The 14,046-nt window shown below is 39.9% G+C and overlaps 1 non-coding gene across 1 annotated transcript; it reads right to left on the bottom strand.

Moving 5' to 3' along the window:
* Positions 1-12,202: 12,202 nt before the first annotated feature.
* Positions 12,203-12,317, bottom strand: trnal-caa (transfer RNA leucine (anticodon CAA)). The gene is made up of 2 exons: positions 12,280-12,317; positions 12,203-12,248 (listed from the first exon to the last, which is right to left on the bottom strand). It is a non-coding gene; the product is annotated as a tRNA-Leu (tRNA).
* Between the last annotated feature and the right edge of the window lie 1,729 nt (positions 12,318-14,046).

Genomic DNA, 14,046 nt, shown 5'->3' with positions numbered 1-14,046 from the left:
TAGTAAGTATTGGCAGCACATTCAAGAGATGGTCCTATTACATTAGTATTAACATTTCACATGAAAAGTACTGTTTTCACTGCTCATTATGCTAAACACAAATATGCTGGGGGGGGGGGAGGGGAGGCTTGAATTCATTTTAGTTTCCCAAATTAATCTTGACTAGTTTGCTTCATTAGGAAAAAAAGGAAACTGAAATATAAATAATTGTTTAATTACTACTTGTATAATGGAATATTATTTTTGTGTATTTTGATGATTTAGTTTATGGAGCCATTTCAAGAAGACAGATAAAGTTATTTTCTGCCAGACTTCATTGGGTGGAAGATGTAGATTAGACAAACATTGGCTAAAGCAAATTTTAAAGAAACATGTAACTTGTAGAAGCTGCAGTAAGTGTGCTGTATATAAGATGTAGATTTATTTCAATTTAACTGGGTACCTGAGTACTCTTTCCCATTTTTGCAAATGGGTACAGTTGGTATATTCCAATAATTCAACCTATGGATGTGTTCCTGTTTGCAGTCAGGTCATTAGAAAAGTAGAAGGAAAAGGCCACTGTAGATAATACGAAGAGAGAAAAGTGTGTTTTAAAAATAAATAAATAAATAAATAATACTGTCAAACTTCCTTGTTTGACATTGAGAAATACTAGACCAACCTGTGAACAGTTTGAGTATCTGTTCCGTAATCACGTTATTTTAGGTTAACAAGACAATTGGGAACATCTGAAGTACATCTTAACTGACATTCAAGCTTGCTCAAGGACACAACACACGTTGCCCCAGCTGGGGCTCGAACTCATGACCTTCATGTCACTAGTCCAGTGCCTTAACCACTTAGCCACGTGCCCACATAAGTACAAGAAATTCTGCAGAAATTTGACATTTTAGGCTGAGATCCTTCATCAGGATTGGAAAGGGGAAGAAGTCAGAATAAGAATGTTTATGGTGAATCAGCTTCATAAACCAAGAGTGAACTCTGGTGAGATCAAGGATTTAGACCCAAAACAAGCGTGGAGCTGGTGATATATTTCCAAGTCAGCATGATGCATGACTTGAAGAAACTTTGTAGATGGTGGTGTTTTCCTACACTTGTTGTCCTTGTTCCTCTTACTGTGGGTGTAAGAAATGCTGTTGGCCAGATAAGTAACTGCAGTGCATTCTGTAAACTGTGCATGCTGCAATATGATCTGATAGTGATGATGGAAGTAGAGGTAGTGGCTGGGCTGCCATTCAGGTGAGCAAAGTTGCCTCAGTGATGCTAAGCATCTTGAGTGTTGGACTTGCAATTATCCAAGCAGAGACTGTTCCATTTCATTTCTGATGTGCTTTGCAGAGGATGTAAAGATTTCAAGAAGATAGGTGAGCCATCTATTGTGAGAGCCCATCTTCTGCTTTACCATATTGCCACCAAGTATCTGTGGGCTGCTCCAGTGAAGTTTCTAGGCTATGGTATATTGATAGTGAGGCATTGAACAATGGTAATGTCATAGCATTTCAGTAAAAGTGTTGTATGTACATGTCCATTGCTTGGCATCGATGTGGCATGGAAATTACTTGCCTGAATGTTTTCCATGGGTTGCTGCATGCAGGTGTGGGCTGCTTCATTAACTGAAGACTCGTGATTAGAATTGGACGTTTTGCGGTTGCCAGTGGACATCCACTTTTGACATTATGACAGAAAGAAGTCACTGATGTAAAAGAACTTCTGAATTAGTTGTTTTCTATTTCATCCAAAACATTCAAACTGAATAGAGCCAAGTATGAACTAAAATGAAATATTTCCTACCCAAAAGACAATGTATATCTTGCATAAATTTGAAACAACATAACTTTTAATAATTACAATGATTAAAATATACTTATCCCATACTCTCAGTATCAAAGTAGAGTGATATACTGTTCTGTGATTTAACATAATCCAGCTAATTTACGATTTCCATAGTAACCAGCTATAGGTGTTAGCCCTCCAGTATACAAATATTGAATGAGTTGTCCAACAGCCAGATAATTTGTTCTGGAACATTACTGCCTTGGCACTTTAAAATATGTATCCATTGAAGTATAACAGCACATTCTTCCTGCCCCCACCCCTCTACCCCGCCTTCCTCCAGTAAATTGCCAGGACTCTGGTAGATAAAACGGTAAAAAGCACATCAGAATTTTTGTTTGTTGAGTTCTTAAACTGTAAGATCATTCAGCCCATCGAGTCTGCTCCATCATTCCATCATGGCTGATCCCAGATCCCACTCAACCCCATACACCTGCCTTCTCCCATATTCTTTGATGCCCTGACCAATCAGAAAACAATCAACTTCCATCTTAAAAATACCCACAGACTTTGCCTCCACTGCAGTCTGTGGCAGAGCATTCCGCAGATGCACTACTCTATGGCTAAAAAAATTCTTCCTTCCCTCCATTCTAAAAGGTCTCCCCTCAGTTTTGAGGCCTTCGGTAAGTCCTTTAAAATCCTAAAAAGAAATCAATATTTTTGTGAAGACAGGTCTAAACTGTGAAATTTAAGGCTGTTCTGGCACGCCATTTTTCCTGTAGACCATGTTGATTCTGCCAAGTCAGACACGACATTTCTACTTCACTCTTCAGTGAAGAGTTTGTACAACTCCAATCAAATTTAATAATTTGGAAGTATTTAAAAATTTTACTAAAATTGTATTTTCATGGTGCTGAACAACTGCACAACTATTTCATGTTAGTTCCAAATTTATTCCAGATGCTTTTTTAAAAATTGAAGAGCTTACTTGTTTGGATATATTAACCAGTAGTTTATATCTTTTAACTTTTCTTATTGCTTCCATTCTCATGTCCATAACTGAGTGGCAAGTATTTACTGATCACCATCTCTGGAGTGGTTTTGTCAGTGTCAGAACAAACATCTCAGCTTAATTTTTAGAACCGCATCAAACCTTCTATTTTTCCTTCTACTAACTGAATCTCAATGCTGGAAAGTTCCATCTTTGGTGTCACAAATTGACAAGATGGCAACATGAGGAGAAGAATTCAGAACTAAGGTTTTAGTTTTTTAAAATTCCTTTTCCAACCCATGGATCAAACCATTCCTAAGTTAGGATATTGAATTTCCCTAATTAGTTATGTTCATTAGAATACTATTATGAAGTGATAGAGGAATAATATTGTAACTGGATGAGATCCCTCTCCAAAAAAAGGCCTCTACAATCTATTGTTGAAGATCATTTCCAGAGGGCAATCAATCATTAAAGGTGTTCTGAGTAAAGGGAAAATGCATGTCGATGGAAAGTACGAAAAAAAGTTAACTGGCAATAGGAAAATAGAAGAGTATTTGTGTGTGTGTGTTTTTTTATAGATTTTAGACTTCAATTTTTTGGATTTAGACCCATCTTTTTAAAATGGATTAGATTGTTATATAATAATCCTGAAGCAGCGATTCAAACTAGTGATTACATTTCACCTTACTTCTCTCTCAGAAGGGGTACCAACAGGGTTCCCCACTTTCTCCAATGTTGTTCTGTCTAGCTTTGGAGCCCCTGGCAGCAGCTATCAGACAGAATGACAACTTTATAAGGATATCTGTGGGAGGACAGGTTCACAAACTGATGCTTTATGCAGATGATATTTTATTATGTGTGTTGGACCCTAGTCAGTCGGTGCCATGTCTTTTTAACATTATAAAGTCTTACTCTAGATTCTCAGGTTATAAGGTTAATTGGACAAAATCAGAAGCACTACTGTTGACTGCATATTGGCCTGTATCTGCTTTTTACCCGGGCCAAAGAAGGGTATACAATTAACTTTCCCATCAACTGAAGGATTTAATGAAGATTTTATTATATCCCAAACCATTTGGAAACAGTGAATTATCTCTTGTGACAGAAAAATTGTCAAGCAATTTCATCAAGGCTGCTAACAGGAGAGAAACTTGTTCTTTGCACAGTCCCATGAAATTCTTTCCCAAAGACAGCATCCCTCCCCAAGCCTGTCCCAAATTTCAGCCTTGATATGGTTGCTCAGGTTGCTGAAATGTAGCCTGAGCCTATAAACTTCAGACCCACTGACCTAAAGGTGAACCAACTTTGCCACATGTAATTATTAATCAAATAGAGGTTTCAGGCTCCATCCTACACTGTGTTATACTGTAACAGTGAAGGAGGAAAAAAAAATACTACAGTTGGTTTCAGTATTTAAAGTTTGGTAAGAAATTTGATCCGGCTTTCCATTTAATGACCTTTACTAGAAGCACATGCACTACCATCTGAAAAGGCTTCACAAGGACTTGTCTGTGGTCAAATAGTTGCCACTATTGTGACACCTGATATTCTTATGTCTTAAATCTAGAACATTTCTGGAAATATTAAAAACAAAATTCTGGTAATGTACAGCAGACTTGTCAGCACTGGCCAAGAAAAAAAAGTTATTTGGGTTTCTTTCCTGCCCTCTTAGAGCAGTATCCTATAGAATTGCTATATTCAGAACTGACTGAGTGTAGTATCTGAGAGTGACACATCGCTCAGGAGATTCAACGCCTTCAGCATACAGGAACTGTACATAATCCCGCAATAATCAAAATAGCTTCATTTACTAGCTAACTTGGAAAGCTTGCTTTTAAAAATTAGTTGAATATTTAAACTATTTGCATCTATCCATAGAGACAAACTGTCGAGATAATTTATTTTTATAATTTATAAGGCTTAGCTGTAATATTGACAAATGATAAAATTACCTCCCTAATATTTAAAGATGGTATATCCATGGTGGAGATAATGAAAAATTAATATGTAAAATCGACATACTTTGAAGAATTTGTATGTATATTTCTATTCTACTTACCAAATGTATACACTTTGTAATAAAATTAGCACATGTATTTCTTTGTTTCAACATTTGAAGTTTTTGTTTTATTTTTTTGAACTCCCTTTTGCAGTCATCCCACACTGAAATATTGAACAATATTCCTAGTAAATGTAAATATAATTGATGTTCATATAATTTCATGTGCAAAACCTTCAAATATGTAAGTTGTATTTAAGGAAATATTACAATGTACTTGCAAACTTATGGTAAAAATATTTTACATATCATTACTAAACTGATGATCATCTCAATAGTATCAGTGGCATTTTAAAGGGTAATCATAAGTCCTAATTCTTAGATCACTTAAAAAGCTTTGGTAAAAGGAAAAAAGGAACAAATGTAGGCCATTCAGCCCCTTTAATGATATGTGCTTGACTTCTACATCAGAAACCATTTTCCTGCCATTTCACTAATGACCTTGATTTTTCTATTACTCAGACATTAATCAATTTCAATCTTGAATGAAATCAAACATTCAGTCCAGGACCATCTCTCCTCACTTTAGTGTTTACTGGCCTAACATTTTTTTTTTATATATAATAGAGTTTTTGACTCCTCAGCCAAGGCAAACATTCTTCCATGATCCACACTGTTGAAACCTCTACAATTATTTTACAAACTTTAAGTACAAAATAAAATTTATTTTCAGAGTGCAAATTTATTGAACAGTATCTGTAAACAGGATCAATGAACACAAACTGTGCAAATGCAAATATAAATAATGGGAGCATGAAGTAAGAGTCCTTGAAGTGAGACCATCAGTTATGGTAACACAAGAGATAGATCAACTGCAGTTATCCCCTTCAGTTCAAAAGCCTGATGGTTGAGGGGTAGTAACTGTTCTTAAATCTGGTGGTGCGAGGCAGCAGCGAGAAAAGAGCATGGCCTGGGTGATGAGGACCTTTGGTGATTGATGCTATTTTTTCTACAGTAATGTTTCATGTAGAGGCGCTCAATGGTTGGGAGGGCTTTACCCATGACGTACTGGGCTGAATCCACTACTTTTTGTATGATTTTCCACTCGAAAGGCAATTGTGTACCCATACCAGGCCATAATGCAGCCAGTCAGCACACATCTATAGAGGTTTGCCATGGTTTTTGATGACATGCCAAATCAAAGGTTCATTTTATGGTGAAAGTAGACATATATAATACAACTCTGATACTTGTCTACTCTAGATAGTCATTAAATACAGAAAGACCATTTGGTATTGATGAAAGATGAGTAGGTGTTGATGAAAGAAAAGATATTAACTCCTCTCTTCCCGCACCCTCCCCCTTCATGAAGAAAATAAACAAAATCCACACCCCCAACAGCAAAAAGCAGTCACAAAAATAATCAACGATCTTCCACACATAACAATCCCCGAACCCCTCACTTGCAGAAAAGAACAGTGACAGTCACCAAATCCCCTTACACACAAAAAATTAACAGATCATCCAATTGCTCACAAGAAAGAAAACACCAAAAAACTGAAGGAAACCAATATAGAGTACAGTCCAATAATCACATAAATCTCAGAATATGGAAATGTATTTTCATCTGAATTCAGTCCTCCCATAAAGAGCTGGGCACTAATGCCGGCAATCCAGCTGCTGACCGTCTCGCACCGAGCTATCACTGACCCTCCACGTTCACCTTGGTGCTTCAATCTTCCTTGCCACTTTGAATCCCTGCAGACTCTTGAAGAAGTAGAGGCTGTTGTGCTTTCTTTGCAATTATTGAGAGATGTTATATATATATAATGGGTCCAGGACAGGTCCTCTGAGATAGTGGCACCCAGGAATTTAAAATTACTAACCCTCTCCACCTCTGATCCTCCGATGAGTACTGGCTCATGGACCTCTGGTTTCCCTCTACTGAAGTCTACAATCAGCTCCTTGGTCTTACTGACATTCAGCCAAATTTTCAATCTCCCTTCTGTATGCAGATTCATCACCACCCTTGATATGGCCCAGAACAGTGGGGTCATCAGCAAGCTTATGGTGCTGGAGCTGTGCTTAGACATGTGGGCATAGGAGTAAAACGAATAGAACAGGGCTGTACACATCCCTATGGTGCTCCTGTACTGACAGAGATAATGGAGATGTTTTTGCCAATCCAAACTGACTGGGATCTGTAAGTGAGGAAATCCAGGATCCAATTGCACAAGGGGATATTAAAGCTCAGGTTACTGATCAGTTTACTGATTAGTTTTGAGGGGATAATGGTATTAAATGCTGAGCTGTAGTTAATAAAGAGCATCCTGATACATGCATCTTTGCTGTCCAGGTGTTCCAGGGTTGTGTGAAGAGTCAATGAAATGGGATCTGCTGCAGACCTGTTGCTTCAGTAGGCAAATTGGAGCAGATCAAAGTCACCACTCAGTCAGGAGCTGATGTGCTTCAACACCAGCCTCTCAAAACACTTCATCACTATGGATGTTAGTGCCACCGGGCGACAGTTACTGAGGCAGGTTACCACGCTCTTCTTGGTCACTGGTCTGCTTGAAGCAGGTGGATATCACACACGGCCAGAGCAAGAGATTGAAGATCTAGATTGACTGCTAGAGTCAGTTATCAAAGATGTGATAACAGCACATTTGGAAAGCGGTGAAATCATCGGACAAAGTCAGCATGGATTTGTGAAAGGAAAATCATGTCTGACGAATCTCATAGAATTTTTTGAGGATGTAACTAGTAGAGTGGATAGGGGAGAACCAGTGGATGTGGTATATTTGAATTTTCAAAAGGCTTTTGACCAGGTCCCATACAGGAGATTAGTGTGCAAACTTAAAGTACACAGTATTGGGGGTAAGGTATTGATGTGGATAGAGAATTGGTTGGCAGACAGGAAGCAAAGAGTGGGAATAAACGGGACCTTTTCAGAATGGCAGGCGGTGACTAGTGGGGTACCACAAGGCTCAGTGCTGAGACCACAGTTGTTTACAATATATATTAATGACTTGGATGAGGGAATTAAATGCAGCATCTCCAAGTTTGCGGATGACATGAAGCTGGGCGGCAATGTTAGCTGTGAGGAGGATGCTAAGAGGATGCAGGGTGACTTGGATAGGTTAGGTGAGTGGGCAAATTCATGGCAGATGCAATTTAATGTGGATAAATGTGAAGTTATCCACTTTGGTGGCAAAAACAGGAAAACAGATTATTATCTGAATCGTGGCTGATTAGGAAAAGGGGAGGTGCAACGAGACCTGGGTGTCATTATACACCAGTCATTGAAAGTGGGCATGCAGGTACAGCAGGCGGTGAAAAAGGCGAATGGTATGCTGGCATTTATAGCAAGAGGATTCGAGTACAGGAGCAGGGAGGTACTACTGCAGTTGTACAAGGCCTTGGTGAGACCACACCTGGAGTATATATAGAAACAAGGGTAGCAGCTTTAAGTAATTGGGCATTAACACCTCTCAGGATCTGTCCTGGGCTCAACACATTGATGCAATCACGAAGGAGGCATGCCAGCAGCTCTACTTCGTAAGGAGTTTGAGTTACCAAAATTTCTACCAATGTACCATGGAGAGCATCCTGACTGGTTGCATCACGACAACACACAAAAGATACAGGAGGAACTCAGCAGGCCAGGCAGGATATATGAAAAAGAGTAAACAGTCGACATTTCGGACTGAGACCTTTCATCAGGACTGCACAGCCTGGTAAGGAGTCGCCAATGCACAGGATCACAAGAGGCTGCAGAGAATTGTAGACTCAGCCGACACCACGGGTAGAATGCACCCTACCACCCAGGACCTCTTCACGAGGCGGTGCCTCAAGAAGGCAGCATAAACCATTAAGGACCCTCAACATCTGGGTCACACCTTCTTCTCCTTAGTACCATCAGGGAGGAGGTACATTAGCCTGAAAACCCACACTCAGTGATTCAAAAATAGTATTAAGAATAGTCAAGGGAAAAAATCACTGGTGGGTGTTGTCTATAGGCCAACTAATAAAAATATTGCAGTGGCAGATACGATTAACCAAGAAATAACTGAGGCTTGTAAGAATGGAACAGCAGTTGTCATGGGGGATTTTAACTTCCACATAGATTGGGTGAATCAGGTTGGTCAACGAAGTCCTGAGAAGGACTTCATAGAATGCATCCGTGATGGCTTTCTTGAGCAGCATGTTAGCGAACCTACAAGGGAAAATACTATCTTAGATCTAGTCCTGTGCAATGAGACAGGTAAGATTAACGATCTTGTAGTCAGGGATCCTCTCGGAAAGAGTGATGATAGTATGACTGAATTTCACATTCAGATAGAGGATGAAATAGTTAGATCTAAAACTAGTGTATTATGCTTGAACAAGGGAGATTACAAGGGGATGAGGGAGGAGCTGGCTAATATGGACTGGGAGCACAGGCTATTTAGTAGGACAGCTGAAGAACAGTGGAACACTTTCAAAGAGATTTTTCACAGTGCTCAACAGAAGTATCTTCCAGTCAAAAGTACGGACAGTAAGTGTGGAGAGAGATAACTAAGGAAATAAAAGATAGTATCAAATTAAAAGCTCATTTACAAAGTCGCAAAGAGTAGTGGGAAACTGGAAGATTGGGAAAAATTTTTAAAAAGCAACAGAGAACAACTAAACAAGAATTAAGGAAAGGGAAGATAGAGTATGAAAGTAAATTAGCACAAAATATAAAAACAGATAGCAAAAGTTTTTATAAATATATAAAACAGAAGAGGGTGGCTAAAGTCAATGCAGGTCCCTTGGAAGACAAGAAGGAGAAACTGATATTGGGTGATAAGGAAATGGCTGAGGCATTGAACGACTGTTTTGCGTCGGTCTTCACGGTGGAGGACACATCTAATATGCTATGAAGGATGTTATGGATGAAATGGGAGGTAAGGACCTCGATAAAATCACTGTCACTAAAGAGATAGTGATGAGCAAACTAGAGGGCCTGAAGGTAGATAAGTCCCCTGGTCCTGATAGGATGCATCCCAGGGTGCCGACGGAATTGGCGGAGGTTATAGTAGACACGTTGGTAATCATTTATCAAAATCTAGACTCTGGGCAGGTCCCAGCAGATTGGAAGACAGCAAATGTCACACCACTTTTTAAAAAAGGATGTAGGCAAAAGACGGGCAACTATAGGCCAGTTAGCTTAACATCTGTAGTCGGGAAAATGCTTGAAGCTGTCATTAAGGAAGAAACAGCGAAACATTTAGAAAGGAGCAGTTCCATTAGACAGATGCAGCAGGGATTCAGAAAAGGCAGGTCCTGTTTGACAAACTTACTGGAGTTCTTTGAGGACATAATGAGTGCAGTGGATAGAGGGAAACAGGTGGATATCGTATACTTGGATTTCCAGAAGGCGTTCAATAAGGTGCCACACAAGAGACTTATAAATAAGATATGGATGCATGGAGTCGGAGGAAGTGTATTGGCATGGATAGTGGATTGGTTAACCATTAGAAGGCAGAGAGCTGGTATAAATGAGTGTTGCTCCGGTTGGCAGTCTGTGGTGTGTGGGGTGCTGCAGGTGTCGGTGCTGGGTCCGCAGCTGTTTACCATTTACATTGATGATTTGGAAGAAGAGACTGAGTGTAGCATAGCAACATTTGCTGATGACACTAAACTGAGTGGAAAAGCAAATTGTACAGAGGATGTGGAGAGTCTGCAGAGGGATATAGATAGGTTAAGCGAGCGGGCCAAGGTCTGGCAGATGGAATACAACGGTGGTAAATGCGAGATCATCCACTTTGGAAGGAATAATAGAAGAGCAGATTATTATTTAAATGGTGAAAGATTGCAGCATGCTGTTGTGCAGAGGGACTTGGGAGTGCTTGTTCATGAATCGCAAAAAGTTGGCTTGCAGGTACAACGGGTTATTAAGAAAGCAAACTGAATGTTGGCCTTCATTGCTAGAGGGATTGAATTCAAGAGCAGGGAGGTCACGCTGCAACTATACAGGGTACTGGTGAGGCCGCACCTGGATTACTGTGTGCAGTTCTGATCTCCATACTTGAGGAAGGATATACTGGCTTTGGAGGCAGTGCTGAGGAGGTTCACCAGGTTGATTCCAGGGATGAAGGGGTTAACCTATGAGGAGCGATTAAGTCGCCTGAGACTATACTCTCTGGAATTCAGAAAAATGAGCAGGGATCTTATAGAAACATACAAAATTTTGAAAGGGATCGATAAGCTAGAAATAGGAAAGTTGTTTACATTGGTAGGTGAGACTAGAACTAGGGGATATTGCCTCAAGATTCCGGGGAGAAGATTTAGGACAGAGATGAGGAGAAACTGTTTTTCCCAGAGAGTGGGGAATCTGTCGAATTCTCTGCCCAGGGAAGCAGTTGAGGCTTCTTCACTAAATATATTTAAGCAGTTAGATAGAGTTTTAATTTAAGAAATATATTTTACATATTTACATAAATAAACATATTTAAGAAATGGTTGCATAGTAAGGGAATTAAGGGTTTTGGGGAAAAGGCAGATAGATGGACCTGAGTTTATGGACAGATAAGCCATGATCTTATTGAATGGCAGGGCAAAGCTCAATGGGCCGGTTGGCCTACTTCTGCTCCTATTTCTTATGTTATTAAAAATAGCTTCTTCCCCTCTGCAATCAGATTTCTGAAGTCCTGAACCCACATAAACCACCTCAACATTCCTTTCCATGTACTATTTGTTTATTTCCTATTTTATACTTATAGTATAAAATATACTTTTATAGTAGTTTTATGTCTTTGCACCGTACTGCTGCCACAAAACTATATACTTCGCTTCATACAAGATAGTAATAATTCAGACTTTATGATTACTGATACCTGTAAGTTGCTGAAGTCAGTTTGTTCACTTGAAGGGCCTGTTTATTCCCTTTTTTTGTTGTTTTAGATATGTTAACTAACTCTCAGTCTACTCTTGAACATTAACACCCATTCCATGTGCCCTTTTTGTAACATCTCCAACGTAGGAGGTTATTGAAACACCACGTTCAACTGTTTCCCCGCGCTTACTCCAAGTTTCAACCAACTCTTCACTATTCGTTTGCAAGTAGCCCATCTTGAAACGTTTCATTTTATTCAACCTATTTGCCATTTGTATTTTTACACAACATCTAATAAATTTCTTTGTCTCCCGTAAGAAGAATCCCGCTGTAGTTCTAGATTTGTTTTGGGGATATTATCACTAAACATTCAGTAACACTGGAGACGTTGATCTCAGTGATAGTAATGGAGACGTTCCAGAAGGGGTTTTTATTCTAGTATCAGACTTCTAACGTCTACCTTTTCTGTTATATTTTTCACTTGCCACAGAAAATAAACCAACATAGAGAACAATTAATGGGCAAGGTGACGATGGAAAGAAAATGAAGCGCTGCCTGAATTTAAAATTAAAAGATGTGTCAGAAGTGGGATTCGAACCCACGCCTCCAGTCGGAGACCAGAACACCCGCCCCGCACTGGGAAGGAACCACGTCCTTGAGTCTGGCGCCTTAGACCACTCGGCCATCCTGACAGCTGGCAAGAGGGCTGGTAGCGAGCTACAAAACCCTTTGGCGGACCCCTCTTTTATTACCTTTTCTTGTTTTTCCAGTCGATTGACACCAATTCTCGGCCAACACTATATTTTCTTTTTCCTCTCGTAATTTATTTCGGGAGTTTTCTGCTCCATGTTTGAATACTACTTGCAACCAGAACAGCCGCTCACGAAGTGCAATGCAATGCGCATGCTCGATGACGGAGGCGTCGCCATGTTTAAGCGAAACTAGAGAAGTAGCCACGCGCCATGCTGCGTACGTCCAATTGTTGCAGGAGTTATGCGCATGCTCATTGAGGTTGCTGGGATTTGCTGCTGAAAAGATTTTTTAAGATTTTTAAATTAGGCAGCGATAGTGGAAAGAGAAATTGCTTATGTTTCAGATCAAATATCCTTCATTAGACTTCCAGCTGCAAAATTTTATTTTGTGTTGTTTTATTGTCGTGTCATATGTTGGTGGACCAAATCCTTCCAATTTAAAACAGTTAACTTATTTTTCATAAATTGATCTCATTTTAGTCTCGTTAAATTACCGGAATTATAAAAACTACGCCTCTGTAACCACAGTTCATGAAATGTTTTAGGCAGCACACACAAAGTGCTGGAGGTACTCAGCAGTCAAGCAACATCTACTGAAAAGAGTAAACAGTCAACGTTTTGGGCCAAGACCCTTGATCAGGACTGAGAGGGAAGGGGAAGGTGGGGGTGAGGGGAAAGAGGCTAGCTGGAAGGTGATTGAAGCCAAGAGGGTGGGAAGTGTCAAGAGCTGGAGAAGAAAGAATCTGATAGGAGAGGAGAATCAGAATCAGGTTTATTATCACTGGCTTGTGTCGTGTAATTTGTTAATCTGGCAGCAGCAGTTCAATGCAATAATGATAACATATAAATAAGTAAATTACATTAAGTATGTATATTGAATAGATTAAAATAGTGGAAAAACAAATAATATATTTTAAAAAAAAGAAAGCTGGTAATGTTTATGGGTTCGCTGACCATTTAGGAATCAGATGGCAGAGGGAGAAAAGTTGTTCCTGAATCGCTGAGTGCGTGCCTTCAGGCTTCTACCTAATGCTAACAATGAAACAAGGGCATGCCCTGGGTGATGGGGGTCCCTAAGAATGGACATCACCTTTCTGAGGCACCGCTCCTTAAAGATGTCTTGGATACTACAGAGGCTGGTACCCAAGATGGAGTTGACTAATTTTCCAACTTTCTATAGCTTCTTTCGGTCCTGTGCAGTAGCCCCCCACCCCCATACCAGACAGTGATTCAGCCTGTCAGAATTCTCTACAGAAGTTTTCAAGTGCCTTAATTGACAAACAAAATCTCTTCAAACGCCTAATGAAATGTAGCTACTATCTTGCCTTCTTTATAGCTGCTTTGATATGTCAGAACCTGGTTAGATCGTCAGATATCTTGACACCCTGGAAATTGCTGAAGTTCAAGAAGGAGGAGGGGACCCAGTGGGAAGTAATAGGCAGGTGAGAAGAAGTGAAAGGTCAGAGTGGGGAATGGGGGGGTGAAATTTTGTTCATTGGAAAGAGAAATCGATATTCATACCACCAGGTTGGAGGGCGCCTAGACAGAATATAAAGTGCTCCTCCTCCACCCTGAGGATGGCCTCATCTTGACACAAGAAGAGGCCATGGATCAAAACTGGAATGGGTGCTCCTCCACCCTGAATAAGGGTCTGATTCTGAAACGTCAA

This window comes from Mobula hypostoma, chromosome 3, assembly GCF_963921235.1.
Source record: "Mobula hypostoma chromosome 3, sMobHyp1.1, whole genome shotgun sequence".
In the NCBI taxonomy this organism is placed as follows: domain Eukaryota; kingdom Metazoa; phylum Chordata; class Chondrichthyes; order Myliobatiformes; family Myliobatidae; genus Mobula; species Mobula hypostoma.
Note: the sequence above shows the minus strand (reverse complement) of the source record. Positions and strands in the feature narration are given on the sequence as shown.